The following is a 15,037-nucleotide window of genomic DNA, read 5'->3' as shown; positions in this document are numbered from 1 at the left end:
AATAAAAATAAAAATAAAAATATTAAACAATTCTAATCTAATAATAATAATACTAATAATGATAAAAAAATAAATAACGAAAAAAAAAACCTGAGAACGGCTTGGCTCGAAAACACGGGTCGGTTTCTAGAAATCCTTGTCGAAAACTGGGTTGCTGGCCAGAAAGTTCAAACTTGGTTAGAAAAGTCGCTGGAAAATTCAACTTTCATCGAAAAATTCAACCGAAATCTGAAAATTTTCCAAAAATTTTCAAAAAAAAAAATTGCAAAAAATTCTTCAAAAATTCCCCACCGATTCCTAGAGCTATTCTAACCCACAAAAACCTCTTTTTTAGCTTCCTTTTCTTTTCTGTGTCTACCTTTTTTCTATGTGTTTTCTTCTGTTCTTTCAGTACCTATTTATAGGGATTGATCAGAAGAGTTTCTGATAAATCCCAACTCTTTGAATCCAATCCCAACTCTGCCAATTCCCAAATCACAGCCAAATTTATTCCAAATTTTTTATCCTAATCTTAACCAAAAATTAATCAAAATAAAAAGATAAATATATTAATAGATAACCAAAAAAAATAATTAGATAAATAATAATAATAATAGATAAATAATAATATGTATATCAACAGATAAATAATAAAAATGAAAATAAAATATATATATTAATAGATAGTAATAATAAATAATAAGTAACTAAGATATAAAAAACAAAAATACCAGAATAAAAAAGTAAAACGGGCCTACCCATTTTGACCAGGCCCAATTGATCCGGGCTTAGACCAAATTGGGTGTCTACAACTGCCCCTCTTTGCATATTTTTTGTGAAACAAAAATTCTTCAAAGACGTAGACACCCATTCAAGGCTCCACTCGACCCTTTTTTTATTTTTTAGTCGTTAAAATTTAATCAAAACTCCTCTAAACAGAGGCTTAACGACTTTGAAGAACATAAACAAAACTTCTCTAATCAGAGGCTCAACGACTTTTTGAAAAATAAATGGCTCCTCTAATCAGAGGCTCTACGACTTTTGAAAATAAATGGCTCCTCTAATCAGAGGCTCAACGACTTTTGGAAAATAAAAGGCTCCTCTAATTAGAGGCAAATTTTTTTTTTAATTTTTTGTTGTTTGTTTTTTGTTTGTTTTTTGTTTTTGTTTTTGTTTTTGTTTTGTTTTTTTTTTTTTAATTTGATCAAAGCTCCTCTAAGCAGAGGCTTAACAACTTGGAAAAATAAACAAATTCTCTAAGCAGAAACACCATGACTTTAAAAATAAATGCTTCTCTAAACAGAGGTACCATAACTTTGAAAAGTAAATTGCTCCTCTAAATAGAGGCAACCACGACTTTGGAAAATAAATTGCTCTTCTAAACAGAGGCACCACGACTTTGAAAAGTAAATTGCTCCTCTAAACAGAGGCACCACGACTTTGAAAAGTAAATTGCTCCTCTAAACAGAGGCAACGAAACTTTGAAAAATAAATTGCTCATTGACAATCATGTCCAAAGGAGTTATAGATCATGATTGAAGGAATTTTGTAATGGGAACTCAAAGATTCACAATTTGAGTTCAACGTTCAGAGGTTCAGATTCATAAGAACCTTCTAACTTCGTAAGAGTTTACTAAAATTTGATTCTCAAAATTTTAGTTTCGTTCAAATTTGCAAGATCTCAAGATTTGCATTTGCAACTTGCAAGACTCGCATCAATGATCCTCATTTGAATTTTGGAGGCTCACATCCAAAAGTTTAAAGCTTTTTAAAGGTTCGTATTTGGCAAACTTGGGATTCTCATCCAAAAATTCAAAGCTTCTCATTTGAGTTCAAAGGCTCAATAATAAACTTAGAGTTTCACATCTAAGTTCAAAGGTTCTCATTTTTAAAAAAAAAATAGAGATTCATATCCAAAAAGTTGAAGCTTTGTATTTTGGAGATTCACATCCAAAAGTTTAAAACTTTTCATTCTAGTTCGAAGATTCACATTCGACGAACTTTAGGGTTTCACTCTTCAAAGATTCTCATTTTGAAACTCAAAGATTCTCATTTGAGTTCTCAAAAATTCTCATCAAAATATTCACAATTTTTTTCAAGTGACTCAAAAATTTGCATGAATGAATGTTATGACCAAAGATGCAAATGCCTTCTTATTGATGCAAATGCGGTAACCTATATTCTCATAGTGCCATGCATGTCCAATCAAATTATGTGCATGTATTATTCAAGCAATGATGCCTCCATGATGCACGTAATGCAGACGTTTATGTCACAAAATTCTAAATAATTGTGGTAATATGGCTCTCAAAACTCCACCATTTCGCATGTCTTTCTTGTTCAGTTTCTCAATACTTCGGAACAAGTTTCATCAATCGATCATCACTTGACCACCATTCATGGACTTCTCAGCACTAAAAAATTTCAGAACAAGTTTCATCCACCATCACTAGGTCTTTACTCATATGCGTCTCAGCATTAACCATTCTGAACTAGGTCACACTCATAGGTTTCTCAACCCTAACCATTCCAAAACAAACTTTGTCCACTGATTATTTTCATCATTCAATCATAACTTGCAAATCATGTCGACCAATTCATCCTTGTACTCATCACTTGATCATCATTCATAAGCTTTTCAGCATCAGTTTCGTCTATTGCTCCATATCATTTTCATCACTTAACCATAACTCATAGGTTATATCAACCAATACATCCACATATTCATCACTTGATTATACCACTTTTCAAGATTTACCCCATCTTCATTTTATTGTCCACTCCATCATCATATTCTTCCATTGGTCACATCAATGTCCTTTCAAATAATCTTTTTTAGGTTTCTACCATTTCTTCATTTTGTTACCAGCATTATCTTAGATTTCTTTTCAAATGAATGCAAGACTCTTTTAAGCACATATTCATTCATTCATTATCATTTTAATTCTTGACAAATACAATGCAATCAAGCATTTTCTCAATTCATTCTAGGGGTGTAACAATAAGAGAACACAAGGTGAATTATGGTAAAGATAATCAATGAAGATCTATTTTGATAGAAAAAAATGGGAAAGGAAATAAATTGGATACATGTCATTAGGATGAATGGTATGTCCAAATGATGAATATTCAGACAATTCTCAACATTAATCTAGGATTCTTTTTCAAAAACTCATTCCATTTACTGTTGAAGTCATTTTGAGCTTGGCGAACTTTGCCCCGTCTTTGAGGGATCTTTAGATATCTTTGATCTTTCATCTATGTGAACCATTTGACCTGGATCTGTTTCTACCAAAATCACCCTTTCAGGTTTTCAATTTGAATCTTTTTTTTTATTTTCTCATTCTTTCTTCTTTTTTTTTTTTTTCTCTATTTTTTCTTTCATCATCTTTTTTCTTTTTTCTCATTTTTCATCCATTGTTGATATCTTTCACACATCCAACTTTAGAGTAATGTAGCATGATTCCATTGTTTCATCATATGCATGTCTTTGTCCAATATATGATCATTCAATTTGAGCATTCACACTTGATCCAAATGGACTTTTCAAGGTTGTAATGTAGGTCAAGGTGAGGGATCATAAAAGAAATGGATAAAATAGGCTCAAAACATGTATTAAAAAGGTTTAAAACCAAAAGATCATTTGATGCAACTTGGCATTTTGCCCCTCATATCATTTCACTATTTTTTCTTTTATTGCACAAAAGATTCTCATTACTTTACCCCAAATCATGTGTGGCATTTATTTTTTTCTTTTTCTTTTCTTTCTCTTTCCATCTTTGAGACCTTTTGTGATATATTTTTTTTCAAAAATTACCCTTTGGTGTAGAGGATGATCCTTGGTTGGGATTTTTTAGAAAAAGAAATCATAATAGGCTCAAAGGGGTAACAATAAATGGTTTTTTGAATGGTAAAAGAAAGATGGCCACTTTTCATCTCAATTGAGAATACCTTTCTTGAACATCATCTATTGAACAAAGCTCATGAACCTATATAAAAGATTGCACATCTTTAAGACATATCTATTTCACCTCTGGTAATAGTTTACTTTTTTGCTCAAATCATCTCTTCATATTAATGTGGATGAGTTCTCAAAATTAAATCTCAAAATTATTGTTATCATTGTCTAAATATTCATCATATGAAATTTGAGAATGGGAATGTAAAGTTATGAAAGGTAACAGAGCTTGGAATAATGTCGAGTGAAAGAGAAAATGTAATGAAATACATTAACTTGCCTTTATTAAAATGATAACAAGTGAAATCATATTGCAAAAAGAAATCTAACATTATGCGAAAATAAATCTTAAAATGACAAAAAAACCTTCAACCAGCCTTATCTCCATTCTTCAAAATTGTCCCCCTATGCGATCAGGTGAAGAATCTCTATTGACATCTTGCCCCTCAATTCATTATGACTCTCTGGACCCTTTCTGACCAATGTGTTCTTGATTGTCACTCAGAGCACTAACATTAGGTGTTGTTGCTTTTCCTTGATCAAAACTTACCATTCCATCGTTGATCAACTGTTGCACCTTATGCTTTAAAGCATTGCAATTTTTAGTAGAATGACTAGTAATTCCATAGTGGTAGTCGCAGTGGGCTATAGGATCATACCACTTAGGATAGGGTGGCTTAAGTGGATCCACATGGCTAGGGGCAATCAAATGGCTATTATAGAGTTCTCAATATAACTCCGTATAAGTCATGGGGATTGGATCAAATACAAGTTTTTCTCGAGTAATCCGTTGTTCTCGTGAACCACTTGCTGGGTTAGTAGGGTGAATTTGGGTTCTTGCAGGAGCTTGAATGTTAAGGCTATATGTAAGATCTTGAGGGCTAAAAATTGATCGATGTGTGGATAAATAAGGTGGTTGTGGAACTAGCTGGTATGGGTAGGATGATGCATTATTCACAGCAAGATAGTATGTAAAGTAACCTTAGGGTGGATAGGGTTGATAACCCCTGAATTGTTATCTACCAAAGCTCATAACTTGAGTTTCAGTTTCTTTCTTTTCTGATGCCTTCTTGGTTTCTCCTCCTTTCAACTTGTCATTTTTTATGGCACTTTCAATAATTTCTCCAGATATCACCATGTCAGTAAAATTCTTTGTTGCATTCCCTATCATCTTTTCATAATAAGGAGATCTCAAAGTGTTGACAAATAACACCGTAGTTTTTTTCTCAGTTAGAGGAGGCTGTACTTGAGAAGCAATATCCCTCCACCTCTGGGCATACTCTTTAAAAGACTCATTTGCCTTTTTCTTCAGGTTCTGTAAAGACAAATGATCAGGGGCCAAATCGATAATATGTCGATAATGACTGATGAAGTCATGAGCCATATCGCTTCAAGAGCGAATGCGAGTTTTGTCTAGTTGAACATACCACCTGGCCGCTGAGCCTGTAAGGCTATCATGAAAGACATGCATCAAGAGTTTTTCATCATGATCATGAGCTGCCATTTTTCGACAATACATGGTGATGTGGGTTTCGGGACACTTCGTACCATCATATTTTTTAAATTTTGGTACTTTAAACTTATGAGGAATGACCACATCAAGGACTAAGCAAAGCTCAGCAGCACTAATTGAACCATAAAAACTAAATCCTTCCACAGCCCGCAGCCTTTGTTCTAACATACTAATCTTGGAGCTTTTCTGAGTTTTCACTCTTATCTTTTCTTTCTCCTTCTCTTTCAAATCATCTAGATCAGAAATTGGTTCTACTGCCTTTTCAATAAAGACAGGATTTATATAGCTATTATAATGCCCTGGGTTAGAAGCTGACGGTATTCCAGGATATGTTGGATATGTGAAGTGTTGCGGTGGAACCTCTTGAGCAAACTGGGCTTGAGGTGGGCCAAAACCTGGAGGATATAGGGGGTCAGTCACTTCGTACGATACAGGACCTTGTTGGCTTGTGTTCTCTTCTACTCCTTTCCCTTTATTTAATTTGTTGAGAGCATCCAAAATTTTATTAACTCATTCTCAAATTTTTCCTGTGCTTTTTCTAGCTTTTCAAATCTGTGAGAGTTTTTCTGCTCCATTTGTCTGGCTCTGACTCTTGTGTTGTATTGATGGACAGGGTTCTCACTAGATAAAGCTATCTTTGAACCTTTAGCACCACAATTATGATTAGAAATGTTATGCTATGCTTTATGTATGATGCTTTGATGCACGAATGAAATGTACATTTTTCTGAATGAAATTTAATATGAAATGGATGCAAATGATTGTGTTAAAACATGATCATGAAAATAATGTAGATGCATAAAATCAGACAAACAACATAGTTAGTTTCATGGATGAAATGAAAGTGATGCTGATGCATAATGTTACATATGATAATGAAAATGATGCACAAAGTTAGACAATCAAAATGATTTGATAAACACCCTTTTTGTGCCCTAGTTTCAGGGTATATCTATCGTTGGGTAGAAATGGCTCTATCTTAGGTTTAGGCACTTCTAAGGTTCACTATATGTAGTTCAAGGTTAAAGTCTAAAGGTTTCCAAATTGCTCCTTATATCATCATCCATCACAGACTAGTAAGGCACCCTAATCCTCACCTATTACAGACTACAAGTGAAAAAGGTTCAATTTGAATAGGAGTATTTCGCTAGCCACTGCGGAGATTAAACCTCACGAAAGTAATATGTACTTTACTCCCTCCTAGAAGGACGGAGCTCGGGTATAGAGTTCATGTTATGTATATGCATATGAATGACATAATTAATAAAGTAAATAAACATGAATGAATAAAAAATCTATACAAAAAGGCTCAATTTTATTAGGCTTTTAGATAACACAAATTTATTTGCTGGCCTGACTCTCAGAGATCCCTAGTGGAGTCGCTAAGCTATCATAACGTCTAGATCCAGGGATCTATCGTTAGACATTGACTTAAGGGAGTCGTCACCAATCTTTTTTTATCTAGGTGCGATTGGCCACCCAAAAAATCTATCCTGTCAGGGAACACCTAAGTTGAAGGGCCCCTAAAAGAATAGGTTTAGGTTTACTAACCAGAACAGGGTTCGGGAGTTTGGTTACGTGTGAGAAAGGTTATAGCACCCTCACAATGCCCATCGAAAGATGGTACCAGCCTAATTTTGTGTTATCTAATAAGCCTTAAAAATTTATCAAGTAATTAATTATTAGAAATTATTCTCAATTGACTCTAATACTTTTAGCAAAAAATTGAGAAAATTCCCTCACCTCAAGAGTATGCAAGAAAACTACTGTTTCACTTGCAGAGACTCCGTCGTCGGATTTTTAACATTAAAAAAATTCAAGAAAATAAAAAGGAAGAAAAAAATGATTGCTTTTGTACAGGAAAAATTGATACTTTCAACTTTTTCCCAAAATATTTTTTAGAAACTTTAATTTCAAGGAAAATTGATACTTTCAACTTTTCCTCAAAAACCCATTTTTGAAAATTTATTTTTAAGGAAAATTGCTACTTTCAATTTTTCCCTAAAAATATGTTTTGGAAACTTTAATTTTCCCCAAAAATATTTTTTGAAAACTTTAATTTCGAGAAAAATTGATACTTTCAACTTTTCCTCAAAAAAAAACCTTTTTTGAAAATTTATTTTTAAGGAAAATTGATACTTTTAACTTTTTCCCAAAAATATTTTTTTTTGGAAACTTTAATTTCAAGGAAAATTGATACTTTCAATTTTTTCCCAAAAATATTTTTTGGAAACTTTAATTTCGAGGAAAATTGATACTTTCAACTTTTCCTCAAAAATATTTCTTTTTTAGAAAGCTTATCTAAAAAAAATAAAATAATAAAATAAAATACAATAAAAATGAAAATAAAAATAAAAAATAAATAAAAATAAAAATATTAAACAATTCTAATATAATAATAATAATAATAATAATAATGATAAAAAATAAATAACGAAAAAAAAATTTGAGAACAGCTCGGCTTGAGGGCTCGGCTCGAAAACACGGGTCGGTTTCTGGAAATCCTTGCAAGAAACTGGGCAGCTGGCTGGAAAGTTCAAACTTGGTTGGAAAAGTCGCCAGAAAATTCAACCTTCGTCGAAAAATTCAACCGGAATCTGAAAATTTTTCAAAAAAAAAATTGTAAAAAATTCTTCAAAAATTCCCCACCGATTCCTAGAGCTATTCTAACCCACAAAAACCCTTTTTTTAGCTTCCCTTTCTTCTCTTTGTCTACCTTTTTTCTGTGTGTTTTCTTCTGTTTTTTCAGCACCTATTTATAGGGATTGATTAGAAGAGTTTCTAATCAATCCCAACTCTTTTTGGGATTTGGATTTAATCTTTGAATCCAATCCCAACTCTGCCAATTCTCAAATCACTGCCAAATTCATTCCAAATTTTTTATCCTAATCTTAACCAAAAATTAATCAAAATAAAAAGATAAATATATTAATAGATAACCAAAAAAAATAATTAGATAAATAAAACTATTAATAGATCAATAATAATAATAATAGATAAATAATAATATGTATATCAACAGATAAATAATAAAAATGAAAATAAAATATATATTAATAGATAGTAATAATAAATAATAAGTAACTAAGATACAAAAAATAAAAATACCAGAATAAAAAAATAAAATAGGCTTACCCATTTGGATCGGGCCCAATTGATCCGAGCCTGGACCAAATTGGGTGTGTACAATGGTACAAAGTGTCCAAATGCCCACATTACCATAAACTATTGGAAGATGGCAACCCATGCCCATAATGAAAAGCTGCTAATGCATACATTTCAAGATAGCCTTATTGGTTTTGTTGCTAGGTGGTATGTCCAGTTGGACAGGACCTGCATTCAGTCTTAGAGTAATATGGCCCGTGACTTTATTAGTCAGTATCGACATATCATAAATTTAGCTTTCGACCATTTTTCTTTGTAGAATATGAAAAATAAGGTGATTGAATCATTCAAGGAGTATGCCTAGAGGTGGAGAAACATAGCTATTCAGGTGTAGCCTAGTCTGACTAAGAAAGAGACTACAGTGTTGTTTGTCAGCACTTTAAAATCTCTCTATTATGAAAAGATGATAAAGAATGCAACAAAGAATTTTGTCGACATGGTGATCTCAGATGAAACCATTGAAAATGCCATTAAAAATGGCAAGTTGAAAGGAGAAAAAACCAAGAAGGTGCCAAAGAATAAAGAGACTGAAGCTCAAGTCGTGAGTTTTGACAGACAGTTTAGGGTATATCAACCCTATCCACCACAAGGTTATTCCTCATACTATCCTACTATGAACAATACCTCACCCTACCTATATCAGCCTTCTTTACAACCATCTTAGCATATTCCCATATATAGCTTGCTCCCATATATAGCCTAAATACTCAACTTCTTGTAAGACCCCAGATTTATTCTACTAACCTAACAAGTGGTTCATGAGAGCTACGAAGTACCCGAGAAAAATTCATATTTGACCCAATCTCTATGACTTATACAAAGTTATAGCAAGAGCTCTATAACAACCATTTGATTGCCTCTAGCCATCTAAAATTGCTCAAGCTACCCTATCTTAAGTGGTATGATCCTATAGCTCACTATGACTACCATTTTGGAATTGCTAGTTATTCCACTGAAAATTACATTGCTCTAAAGCATAAGGTGCAATATTTGATCAAGGATGAAATGATAAACTTTGATATAGGAGGGATAATAATACCTAATGTTAGTGGCAATCCATTATCCAATCACAATGTCAATACCTTGAGTGAGGATCAAGAACGAGTTTGATCCAAAAAGGCTTGGTGAGCTTTAACAAATCAAAAGGGCTAGATATTAATAAAAATCCTTCACTTGAATACATGGGGCATAATTTTAAAAAGGAAAAGGATGTTAAGGCTGGTTAGATGTTACTTATCATTCTGGGTTTTCTTTCAAAGTAATGTTAGAAATTTTTTTATGCAATAAGATTTCATTTTTTATCATTTCAATAAAAAGGTAAGGATGATGCATTTCATTACATTTTCTCCTTCATCCCAACTATTATTCCATGCTTAATTTTTTTTGCATGTCTTTTTATTTTCATTCTCAATAATGAATGTTTAGATAATGATAACAATAATTCTAGGATTTAATTTTGAGAACTCATACACATTAATCTGAGGAGACTATTAAGAAAAAGAAATAAGCTGCTAGCATATATGAAATAGATATGTCTTGAAGACATGCAGTCCTTTATAAAGATCCATGAGCTTGTTTTTGTTCAATAAATGATCTTCAAAGAAAGTTTTTATGTTTGAGATGAAAAATGGCTGTCTTTCTTTTACCATTCATGAAATCATCCATTGCTATCCCTTTTAAGCCTATTGTGATTTTTTTTTTAAAGAACCCCAACCAAGGATCACTTTCCATACTGGGGGTAATTTTTGAAAAAAAAGAGGTAAAATATTGCAAAAGATCTCAAAGATAGAAAGCAACAAAAAAAAAATAAAAGAAAGAGAAACAAAACATAGCAAAAAAAAGAGAAAAGAAAAGTGAATGCCATAAATGAGTTGGGGTAAAGTAATGAGAATCATTTTATGAGGAATGAGGTAAATGGAAAAAGGAAAAAGTAGTGAAATGATGTGGAATGGGGAAAAATGCCAAAATGTATCATATGATGAGAAATGGTTTTTTGGTTTGAGCCCTTTAAATATATATTTTTAGCCTATTTTATCCATTTCTTTCATGATCCCTCACCATAGCCTACCTTACAACCTTTAAAAATCTATTTTGATCAAATGTGAATGCTCAAATTAAATGATCACATGTTGTGCTAAGGCATGCTTATGGTGGAACTATGGAATCATGCTATGTGTTTTAGAGATAGATGTGTGGGAGAAAAAATGGGAAAAGGAAAAATGAAAAATGAAGAAAAAATGAAAAATGAGAAATGAAAAAGGAAAAATGAAAAATGAAAAATGAAAAAAATACAAAATGAGAGAAAAGGAAAACTCAAATTGAAAACCCAAAAGGTTAATTTGAGTAGAAAAACCTTTAAGCTGAAAGTTGGATAGATAGTTCGAATTTATGAAAGACCAAAGATATCAGAAGATCTCTCAAAGCTAGGGTAAAGTTCAATGAGCTCAAAACAATTTTAGAAGTCAATGGAATGAGTTTTTGAAAAAGAATTCTGGATTAATGTTAAGAATTGTTTAAATATTCATTATTTGGACATTGGTACCATTCAATACCATTCATCTTAATGATATGCTTTGAACTTGTTCCTTTGCCCATTTATTTTTATACTAGACTTATTGATTACCTTTTTTTTAGTTCACCTTGTACCTTTTAATTTTTTTGCATCCCCAAAATAAATCCAGAAAATATCTGATTGCATTATTTATCAAGAATTGAAATGATGATGAATGAATGGTAATATTCATAAAAGATTCTTACATTCCTTTGAAAAGAAATCTAGGATGATGGGGGTGAAAAAAATGGAAAAAGCCTAAGAAGATGATTTAAAAAGGCATCTAGGATGACCAAGTGATGGATTCGTTGACATAACCTAGGAGTTGTGATTAAGTAATGAAAATAATGTGGATCAATGGATGAAATTTATTTTGAAATTGCTAGTGCTGAGAAGTCAATGAGTTGTAATCAAGTGATGAAAATAACATGGATCATTATATAGAATATGTTCTAAAATTGTTAATGCTGAGAAGCTAAAAAGGAAAAAATGAGAGATGGTGGAGCCTTGAGAACCATATTACCACAATTAATTAGAATTTCATCTGCATTACATGTATGTAATTTGGTTTGGCCATGCATTTTTAGCATGTAATAAACACTTAAATCAGGATCTAGACTGTTGCATTTGCATCATGATCATGACATTATTTACAAAATTTTGACTTTGATGAAAGATTGGGAATTTTCATAAGGTTGAGAATCCTCGAATAAAAAAATGTTTTATGAGGAAAGCATTTAAAATTCTAAAGTTGTAGAGAGCATTTTAAAAATAGTAAAAATCTTTGAATTTTGAATGAGAATCTTTAAGAAGTTTTAAATAATAATCTTTTAATGAGAATCTTTGAATGAGAATCTTTGTCTTTGAGTTTTAAATGGGAGTCTTGGGAATTTGTGTGAATCTCCAAAGTTTTTGAATTTGAATCTTTAAAGAATTGGATATGAATCACCAAAAGTTTTCGAATGACAAGCTTTGAAATTGTGGATGTGAACCTTTAAAATTTTCAAATCAGAACTTTTGAATTTAGATTTTATCATATGTGAATGTGAATCTTTTGAAAATCGAGTCAATTTGTTTGAAGATTAAAGAGCTCAAAATTCAAGGAAAAGGCTTAAGAAATTTGAGTGTCACAATTGAAATTAATTGACATTTGCATTGCATGCATTGCATTTTTGAATGTTTAGTGCATAATAGGCATTGCATTTAAGAATGTCTAATGCATGAGTTTTGGAAGCAGGATTATTTTAGGATCCCACATGAAAAAAATAGATACGAAGACTTTCCAATAAAGGAATTTCAAATTCTTGTTTGGAAAGAAACCTATAAGGTAAGATTCTAATCCTTGAAAAAGAATGTTAGGAACGATTTGTAGGACCTTTAAGCATAATCTCCTAAAATTTCTCCAAACATGATTTATGACTCCTCTGGACAAGATTGTCAAAGAACATTATTTATTTTTTAAAGTTGTTGAGCCTCTGATTAGAGGAGCTTTATTTATTTTTTAAAGTTATTGAGCCTTTGATTAGAAGAGCTTTATTTATTTTTTAAAGTTGTTGAACCTCTTATTAGAGAAGCTTTATTTATTTTCTAAAGTTGTTGAGCTTCTAATTAGAGGAGCCTTATTTATGTTCCAAAAGTGGGGAGCCTCTGCTTAGACAAGTTCTTATATTATTCAATAAGTCTGAGTGTCTGATTTGTAAAAAAAAAAGTGTCGAGCTGATTATCTGGATATGAGAGGTGTTTACGTTTTTGTATAATTCCTATTGTATAGGAAATGCACAAAGAAGGACAACTATAGGTGCCCCAATTAGTTCAAGCATAAGCCCATTGGGCTTGGTTCAATAGGGTCCAGATTTTCAAGCCTAATCATTCATTATTTTATTTATTTATTTATTATTTATCTATTTACTTCTTTATTTATTTTTGGGTTTTTTTTTTTATTATTATTTGCTTTTTTGTTTATCTCTGAGTTTTCATTGGTTTTTTATGTGATTTATCTTCAATTTTTCTGGTGTTAAGATAATAGGATAATAGTAAAAAATAAAAATAAAAAAAATAATTCTACTGTGAATTAGGGTTGGCATAGTTATAGATGGATTTAATCTAGGATAAATCTGATTATTTGTGATAATACAAAAACTTTATCAAAGGTGAAGGCACGGTTGATAAGAAACTCTTTTGATTTCTCTCTATAAATACACACATTGATCAAGTAGAAGAGGATATAGGGGAAAAATAGAGAGATCATAGAAACACAAATACAAAAAAGTAGAAAGGAAAACACCCACAAAAAGTAGTCAGAAGTATGTATGGATTTTTTGGTTTGAAAAACAAAGAAAATTTTGGCAATTTTTTTCTAAAAATTTTTTGAAAAATTTTTAGAATCCAACAAAATTTTTGACAATGGTTGAATATTCCAACGAGTTTCCGGCCTGATTCCTAAGTTCTAGTGAAGTTCCCAATTTTCGACTTCACATTTCCAAAAAATCAGCCACCATTCGATGAACTTGTAATGGACAAACCCAAATTCCAACAAGATTTTTCAAAATCCGATGAATGTTCAATAAGTGTTATTGAAGAATCTAGAAAGAGAGGGAAAAGAAAAGGGAAAAAAGAGAGAGGGGGAAAGAGAAATTTAAAAAAGAAAGATTGGATTCAGTCTTTTATACTAGCCTTAAAACTACACCATTTTCACCTTAATAAACCCCTAGGATCCACGCGTTTTGCTAGTGGGTGACCCGACCCAAGTGCCAATCCGCTTTTGTCGACCTGCGTTCCAGTTGACTACTTTAGCTGAGCCGAGCTGCGTCGAGTCCCCGAGCTACTGTCTATGTCTCCAGTCAAGCTATTTTAGCCGCCAAGCCTAGCCTAGCCATTTTTTTGTATTTATTTATTTAGTTATTATATTTTATTTTATAAATGTTTTTTTTTTGCACGATTAAACTTTAAGAAAAATAAAAAAAAAGTATATAAAATATAAAATAAAATTTTTGAGAATAAATATTAATTATTCAATAATGAAATTTTTAAAAATTTAAAATGGTAAATTTTTATAAAATTCCTAGGTGAAAAAAATTCTAAATTTGCCCCAAATAGTGGAATAATTTAGATAAAGTTTCAGTATCAATAATTAATATTTATTTTCAATTCAAAAAAAAAAGAAAAATTTTTAATAAAAATTTTGGAATTAAATATTAATAATCCAAGGTTGAGATTTTTAGAAATTTCAAATGGTAAATTCTATAAGAAATCTCTATGTGAGAAATTTCTCTAAATTTATCCCAAATGGTGGAATAATTGAGATGAAATTTCAATAAAAGTAATTACATTCCTCAACAAAAAAAAAGAAGAAAAATTTCTAAATTGTCCTAAAGGGTGGAAAATTTAGGAATTTAAAAAATTCTAAATTGACCCAAATGGTGGAAATTTTAGAAAAAAAATAAAAATAAAAATAAGAAATAAAAATAAACTCTAATGATAAAATTCTTAGTAATAGCAAATGGTTGATTATTTAAGAAATTTTTAGGTGAGAGAATATCTCTAATTTTGGCCCAATGATGGGTGGATTAGATATATTTTCAACAAGAACAAAACTAAATAAAATAAAAAATCTTTTGGATGACAAAGCCTCTTCAAGAAAACAAATGAAATTCTTGAATATTCTTGAGGTAAGAAAATATTTTTAAGAATTCTGTTAGATTGATGGAGAATCTTGAAAGTTATTTCCAATATTTAATATATAAAAATTTAAGACCATTAGAATCAAAATCTTATGATAATTTAAAATAAAATGATACTGCCCTTTGGATGGGCATATGGGGGTGCTATAACCTTCCTTATATGTAACTAAACTTTCAAACTCTATTTTGAT

The sequence above is a fragment of the Durio zibethinus genome, chromosome 4, assembly GCF_047325235.1.
Source record: "Durio zibethinus cultivar Kanyao isolate XHJ-2024 chromosome 4, ASM4732523v1, whole genome shotgun sequence".
Classification (NCBI taxonomy): domain Eukaryota; kingdom Viridiplantae; phylum Streptophyta; class Magnoliopsida; order Malvales; family Malvaceae; genus Durio; species Durio zibethinus.
The sequence above is the reverse complement of the archived record's forward strand: the minus strand, read 5'-3'. Positions refer to the sequence as shown.